This window comes from Chrysochloris asiatica, unplaced genomic scaffold (assembly GCF_000296735.1).
Source record: "Chrysochloris asiatica unplaced genomic scaffold, ChrAsi1.0 scaffold00049, whole genome shotgun sequence".
Lineage (NCBI taxonomy): Eukaryota > Metazoa > Chordata > Mammalia > Afrosoricida > Chrysochloridae > Chrysochloris > Chrysochloris asiatica.
The window spans coordinates 17,247,713-17,255,931 of record NW_006408567.1 but is presented as its reverse complement, the minus strand read 5'-3'; the positions used below and the strand labels follow the sequence as shown (position 1 = coordinate 17,255,931).

Sequence of the window (8,219 nt, the reverse complement as noted above, 5' to 3'; positions counted from 1 at the left end):
GAGTGCCTCCTGTGCCGCCTCACTTTCTTAAAAGATTTCAATTTTTATTCCATCAATTCCTGATACGTTATTCTTTGCAAATTCCTTCAATGCACCTTGGACTTCCTCCCTCAATATCATTGGCTCTTGATCATATGCTACATCTTGAAAAGGTTGAACATTAACCATTTCCTTTTGGTACAGTGAGACTCTGTGTATTAAGAAGCTTTGGAAGCTTTTTCCAGGTGGCCAAAAAGATGTCAAGACATTCAGACCAAGCATGCCTACCAAAAGCAGCCGACCATCTTCCAAAACAAAAAGAGGGTCCCTGCTGGGAGAAACTAGCAAGGAGAAACTCCCATGTTATTACAAGAACATCAGTCTGGGCTTTAAGACACCTAAGGAGGCCACTGAGGGCACCTACAGTGACAAAAACTGCCGTTCACTAGTAATGTCTCCATCCGAGGGCGTATCCTGTCTGGCATGGTGACCAAGATGAAGATGCAGAGGACCACTGTCATCCACTGAGACTATCTCCATTATATCCACAAGTACAATCACTTCGAGAAGTTCCACAAGAACATGTCCGTGCACCTGTCCCCTTGCCTCAGGGACGTCCAGCTAGGAGACATTGTCACAGTGGGCAAGTGCCGGTCCCTGAGCAAGACCATGTTCTTCAATGTGCTCAAGGTCACCAAGGCCACTGGCACCAAGAAGCAGTTCCAGAAGTTCTGAGGCCTCCCATCCCCCAAGTGAATAAAACATAATTTTCCCATTTAAAAAAAAAAAAAAAAAGATGCTATGGAAACAGACAGGAAAATTTAAGACAAGTACCTAGAAAACAAAGCTAATGGAAATACAAAGACAATTATTAGCTCCAGGAAAAACAAACTTACATAAGAATCATTTGGCTCCATAGCAAACATTATTTACAGTCACAATTAAACACAGAATACTGATTTGCTAACTTAAAAAATCATGTAACTATCCTGGGTAGATGGGAGAATGAAACTGTGAGGCAGGTGGTTTATTTAAAATTATTTATCTACCTAAAATAAAGTCAAAAGAAATACAAACACAGGGCCAGACTTACCTATCCAGTCTCCAATCTCCCCTTCTTCCTTTGTAATGGAAGCTAATTTTTTTTTAAACTTTTTATTGTGAATTGAGTAAAGGTTAACAACCAAGATCATCAGTTTTACATTAAACAAATTAAACACTTTGTTTCACCTCAATGATTACAATCCCCTTCCTTTAACACCAGTTATCCTACTTCCTCCCTGTAGCTTCCCTTTTACAGCTTATTTTTACAAATGAACAAAGCAAAAATATTTGTTGTACATGTATAAAACAAAATATATTCATTTAAATGTCCTAATATTAGATTCAGCAAGCCAGACTCCTGCCCAAAGGCACAAAGCCTTACTCAGTCCATGGGCCAAGAGTCCGCAGCTGCTCTAGTGCTTCATTATGTTCAGAATCCATAGCCACACCCACCTCATTTAGGCATACACTCAGGACAAGTATGCACAGTTTAGAGCAAGCCTAACTCATGGAACCTCATTTCCCTTTCTAGTGATTGTTTCAGAAATGGGCCTATAATCCCTAAGTCAGTTCTTTAAAAAGCTTCTGTATTCTTAGATAGCTAAAAGAAAAATAATTCCTCTAACTCTGGGGACACTGTTGTGTCTGGATACAATTCCTGAAACTGTGGCAGCCACCTTTTTAATCTAAAGCTGGAGCCAACATAAGCAATGCCTAAAGGGTGATAGAAAAACCTGGGCCCCTGAAGACATTTTATGCATTGAAATCAACTGGCCCTGGAGCCCATCCCACCTACAGACTTCCAATTTGAAGTTCCATTTCCTTATTTGAAGCCAGTGTGCATCATGGTTTCAATACTAGAGTTCAAAAGCATCCTAAGTGATACAATAAGATTACAGAGAAGTTAAGTACTCAAAAGAAACCGCTAAAGAGCTGAAATGAAAGTGATCATCCCTGAGGCAGTTTGCCATCTGGTGTTCACAACACACAAAGCCACAAATGTTTCAGGTGTGCCAGGATCCCCTTAAGACCTCGGGACACCCAAAATAATCTCTTCCATTTGTTCCATAAAGGCCCTGATGTAAAAAAGTTTGGGAAGCACTGCTCTAGGGAGCAGGGGTAGGAAAGGGGTGAGGAGTGGGGTTGCAAGTACTATTTCTCAGTAGTATTCAATTTTGGTTATATGCATGTTAAAAAAAAATTAAAATTCTTAAAACAAATTATTGCAGCAATCAAGTAGAGAAGACTGACCTGTAGATATGTCATTACCAATATAAAGGACAAAACTTGCCTACGTAAACGTCCTTTAAACTTAAACCTAGAAGGAGAACACAGTTGTTTGTTGCTGTTGTTAACTGTCATGGAGTCAGTTCTGACTCAAAGCAACCCTGTATAGGGATTCCAACCAGCAACTGGTGAGTTTGAACCACTGACCTTGCAATTCAAGGACACTGTAGTCTAGTGCTTTTCCTACAGTGCCACACCAAGGCTCCATTTAGTAGGATATTAAGTCTGAGTTTTGGTGTAGTATTGTCAACAGGTTAGAGGTTTGAGTTCACCCAGAGGCATTTTGGAGGAAAGACTTGGTGATCTTAAAAACCCAGCCATTGAAAACCCTATGATGCATAGTTCTACTCAAATACATGTGGGTCACCATGAGTCAGAATCAACTCATTGGCAACTAATAGTTAAGGAGCAAGTTTAAGCACTTTGCATGCATTCAACTGTTTGGTAAAGTGGAGGGTCAGTGGAAAAAGAAGACTCACACCAAGATGGATAGGCACAGTGGCAGCAGCAATGGCCTCAAGTGTAACAACAGTTGTGAAGATGGCAGAGGACTGGGAAGTGCTTTGTTCTCTTGTGCAAAAGGTCACTGTAAGTCAAGTAGGCAACTAGCAACAAAAATATGCATTCAATTACACTTCACAACATTATAATAATAGGTACTATTATTATCACCAATAAGCCAAGGTTCAGACACATTTAGAAAACTAGGGCTAGGACTCAATGCCAGATATCTAAATCAAGGCTTCACAAAACAAACTCTTTAGCACTATACAATGGAGTCCTGGTGTGGTGCTGCAGAATACAATGAACTGCAAGGTCAGCTTGAACAACAGGTCAGCGGTTCAAACCCACCAGCCGCTCCTAGGAAACCCTATACAGGGTGGGTCGCTATGGGTCAGAACCAACTCAACAGCACTTAACAACAAACAACAAAGCAGAAGACTCAGCTAAACTGTAAATTGTGCTCAAACTTCTGACCAACAGAAACTGAGATAATACACATGGTTAAATTATAGATTTGAAGCAATATAACATAGCCAAAATAACTAATAAACTGCTGCACAATAAAATCCTTCCACCATATCCTGCTGCTCTGTTGAAATATAGATTTTTATCAACTTCAGGTAATGGTGGTGTTGGTTGCTGTCAAGTTGATTCCGACTCATAGTGACCCCTTGTGTGCAGAGTGAAAAACCATAGGGTTTTCAAGGCTGTGACCTTTCTATTAGTAGATCACCAGGCTTATCTTCGGAGGCACCTGAGTGAGTTCAAACCTCTAACCTTTCAGTTAACAGACAAATGCTTGACTATTTGTGCCACCCAGGGACTCCAAAGACTTCAAGTATTTATAATTATGTTTTTGGTTTTTGATTTGCTTTGTTTTTTAAGCAAACTCATGTATGCCAACACTAAACCACAATCTGATCCTACATTTTATAGTAGCCATTTTAACAACCTTACCTGCTAATCCCCTTTTTACTGTCATTTCTGTCTGTTTCTACTGGCTTAGTTTTTTCATTATGTCTTCAAATACATATGCTCATTTTTTCTCCCCTACAGCATCTAATCTATCACTAATACCATTCAGTGTATGTTTTTAATATTATACACGTTTTTACCTCTTGAAGTTTGATATGGGTCTTTTTTTCATACTTTCCATGTGTGTGAAGATAGGGATTACAGTTATAATACAACTGCTTTAATGCCCTTATCTATTTTCAACATCTGTTGTCAGTTCTGGATTGCTTCCAATTAACTGATATCCTCAATTATGAGTCATACTGTTCAGCTTCCTCACATATTTAGTAATTTTTTATTGGATGCTGGACATTTTATATTGATAAGTGTTGGACTCTGCTATATTCCTTTAAAGCATTAAGACTTTGTAATGGCAGGTAATTACATTACTTCCAAATATGGTTGTATTTTTTCAAGATTTGTTTTTAAGCTTTTATCAGACATATCCAGAGTGCCTTACTTTAGAACTTGTTTATCCCTAGTAACTAAGGTGCGACTCTTCTGGGGTCTCAATGAGATCTTGTATTTAATGAGGCCTTTTTACTCTGGCTATGTTGATGTTAAGTGCCGATCGAACTCATAACGACCCTGTATAGTGTTTACAAGGTGCAGCTGGTGGGTTTGAACCACCAACCTAACTAGTAGTCAAGTGCTGCCTGTTAAGATACTTAAATAATTCTCAGCCTTGTATGAACGCTAAGAACTATCCTGTTGACATGCTCCTAGAAATTCCTTGCCCCAGAAGTTTTTCCTTTATAAAGCTGTATCCTCTACCTGTGTATATTGGTATTCTGTCAAACACTAGAGGGAACCACAATGAAGGTTTACGGAATTCTTTCCCTGCTTAAGTTCCTTGGGTGGCCCAAGCATGTTGCGCTCAAATAATAATGGAAAGGGAGGCAAATTAATGACTACCAAATGGCACCATGAAAGAAAGGCCTGCCAAACTGCTTGGGCAAAGAGTACAGTCAAGAAAACCCTATGGAGCAGCTCTACTCTGTAACACATATGAGTCCCATCTAATCAACTTGAAGGTAAAGGGTTTGTTTTGATGTTTGGGGGAGGGGAGGTTCTCTGTATAGCTCCAGAATTCTACTTCAAAAACTAGAATGACCTCGACCACTCCCAACTCCCATCTTTGAGTTCCAGTGAGGCTACCTAGATCAATTCGGGATCCTCCTCCTTACAGTGAGGTCTGAAAACTGCCTCTAGGCAGAAAGTTGGGCCATCAAAAGACTAGCCTCCCTTTGTTTCCTGTCCGGGATCACAGTTCTGTACTGCTAATTTGTCAATATCCCTAAACAATTGTTCCACATATTACTAAATATTTTTTAAACTAAATGATTACAAACTAATAATCATACTTATATTCAGCCACCACCACATGTACATAGGTTCAGGATCCTGTATTTATTTTCATCATGACATTTATCACTATTTGTAATGTTGTTTGCTTTCTTGTTTACTCCACATTTAAAATAGAATGTAAATGCCATGCATGCAGAGATCTTATCTAGCACACCATTCCTATAACTTTTATACCTAGAATAAACACATCCTGTCCTACAAGATACACTCAAAGTCAGCAAAGTCAGCACATTATTTAATTCAACAAATAAGCGGTTTTATACAGATTTCACTTAACATATACAGCAAACTCCTCACCATTATTAAATTTTAGTCTAGATGCAGGTAATATTGGCCCAAGAAAATTCTTTAGAATAGTCTAATATTTTAATTAACATCATCAAAGCAAAGGTTCTTAGTTGCAAACAAAGGAAACTAACTCAGGCTTTGTTTAAACTGAAAAGAAAGTTATTAAAACATGTTAGATAACTCACAGAAAATCCCTGGAAGGCCAGGTTGGAAGGCTACATACTCAAGAACACCCAAAAAGCCAACCACATATCAGGTCCAATGGGGATAACAAAGGACCAGCACTGCAATTTGTACTGATACCACTGACACCAGGAACTAACTGAATGTTACAACTGTCATCTCTGTCGCTGCTGCCTCTGGAAAACAGAAGTAGCTGCCTTCATCCCCCTTACACTGGAGAACACTTCTGCTACAAAGTGCTTGCTTCTGTGAATCACTGACTTCTGACTCAGTAAGGTACAACAGGAGGGGCAGGTGTAGGTCATATGACTGTATTCAACTACAAAAAAAACACACACACAAGAGGAAAGTGAGCATCTGGTTTTCATAGCAGGAGATCCCTCATCTCCCAGCACAACTCCTAAGGTAGAGAATTTCCCCAAAGGTGTTAAGTGTTCTTTCTTATTTATCTTTTAAAAAGACTAATGAACCAATAGCATACGGGTGCAATGCTAGCATACCAGAACTTTTATCTAGTTCAAGTAATGGGTTATAGACCTCTATGCTTCTCCTTCCTTTTACTCTAAATGTTTAATTTTAGGGTACGTAGGCTTTTTCAATAGACTTCTTTTTTAACTGAGGCAGCATAAGTAACCTACCACCAATGAACCTGAAGCAAACTTACTTCCCTGCATCTCAGTTTTGTAACTTATAAAATAAGGATACTACCACTACCTTGTAGAGTTGCTGAAAATATTAAAACAGCAAATCATTTGTACAGTGTCTGATGTGTACCAGGCAATCAATTAATAGTAGTTAAAAGGCCTGGCGATCTATTTTTGAAAAAATCAGCCACTGAAAACCCTACAGAGCTCAGTTCAACTCTGACACACATGGGGTTGCCATTTAATCAGAAGTTACTAGACAGCAACTGTTTTTTACTGTAACTATCATTAAATAATAGCTTCTTTTTTTTTTTTAAGAAAACTCACTGATTTACAAAAAACACTTCTTTTTTTAAAAATCTACCAACATGCTGCAGATCAGTTTTTATTTTACCTGGGTATTACAAAAGTTATCCTCCTTATCCCTTCTTATAAGAGAGAGAGCTACAAATAGTCTAAAATGTTGCCACCAAAACTAAGTTCAGAAAAAATAGAAATCTGTAAGATCATATGTTGTTGTTGTTATGTGCCGTGGAGTCCGTTCTGACTCATAGCGACCCTGTGCAGGGTTTCCGAGGCTGTAAATCTTTACGGGAGCAGAAAGCCTCATCTTTCTCCCACGGAACAGCTGGTAGTTTCGAACTGCTGACCTTGTGGTTTGCAGTCCAATTCGTAACCACTACGCTACCAGAGATCATAAATACAAATAGGTCAGGTCAAGTTAAAGACCTAGCCTTGCCCCCCTACATCATCTGTCTTAAGGAAGCTGACTATACTAAAAAGTTTCATGAAAGTATGCCCCTTTGATTATTATGTCTATAGGGTCTAGCAGGGGACCTGGCACGAAAAGACCAAAAAGTTATCTGAATGGTATTTATTTTTCAAAATATTTACTAGACAAATTAGTCACTGAAAGAGGTTACAGAATTACATTGAAACAAATCCTGTAAGAAGTTAAAAGGAAAAATACACTAATCTACCTAAGAAGAGCAATGAAGGTGTTAGGAGCCATCAAGTAGGTTTCCATTCATTATTAATCCTAGGTACAACAGGAGGAAACTGCCAGATCCTGTGCCATTCTCACAATCATTATTATGGTTGACAGATCAATGTTATTGTTAAGTACCATCGAGTCAGTTCCAACTCATAGCAATCTGTGTAAGGTTTCCAAGGAACAGCTGGTGAGCTTGAATCACCAATCTTGCAGTTCAAACTAACTTTTCAGTCCAGAGCATTAACCCTCAGCGGACTCTGACAGATCAATAGCTTCAATAACTTTCTAACTTCATAACTCAGTCAAAAATCCTTCCATACAATGAACTTATTACTTTCTTTCAATTGCCCTTCTTGTTCTTTCATCCAAACTTGAAGTTAAAGTAAAAATCTTCCAAACAAACTTCACATTTCTATCACTTTAAAATGATGTCAAAGCTAGAGCTTATTTTAAATGTGAACATCAGAGGTAATTACAAATGCAAATGCTTGATTTACATTCAACATATAATTGTTGAATGAACTTCACTCTGTTGGCTAAAACAGTGAAGACTACCTACATAGGCTGATTCCTCTCTACAATATAAAATTGCTTCAAATGACCACTAAGGATTGTTTATCAATTTCAGTAACATTACGTACTCCTGTAATATAGAAGGCACAATCTTTCCATTCTCTACTCCTTCTGTGCCTAGCATTTAGTATTTAGCAAGCATTGTGGTGCTGTAGGTTAATGAGCCAGACTGCAAAGCTGTTGAACTGCAAGGTCGGGTCGGCAGTTCAAGCTCTCCAGCTGCTCCTCGGAAACTCTATACAGGGTTGCCACGGGTCGAAACTGACTCTATGGTACTTAACAACAACAACGAGCTAATCCAAGAATAAACAAATTTCTTTCTCCTGACTACTAGAGCTTGG

General features: G+C 38.7%; 1 pseudogene; it reads left to right on the top strand.

Moving 5' to 3' along the window:
* LOC102840699 overlaps positions 1–714 on the top strand; it is a 12,562-nt pseudogene extending 11,848 nt beyond the window's left edge.
* The last annotated feature ends 7,505 nt before the right edge of the window (positions 715–8,219 follow it).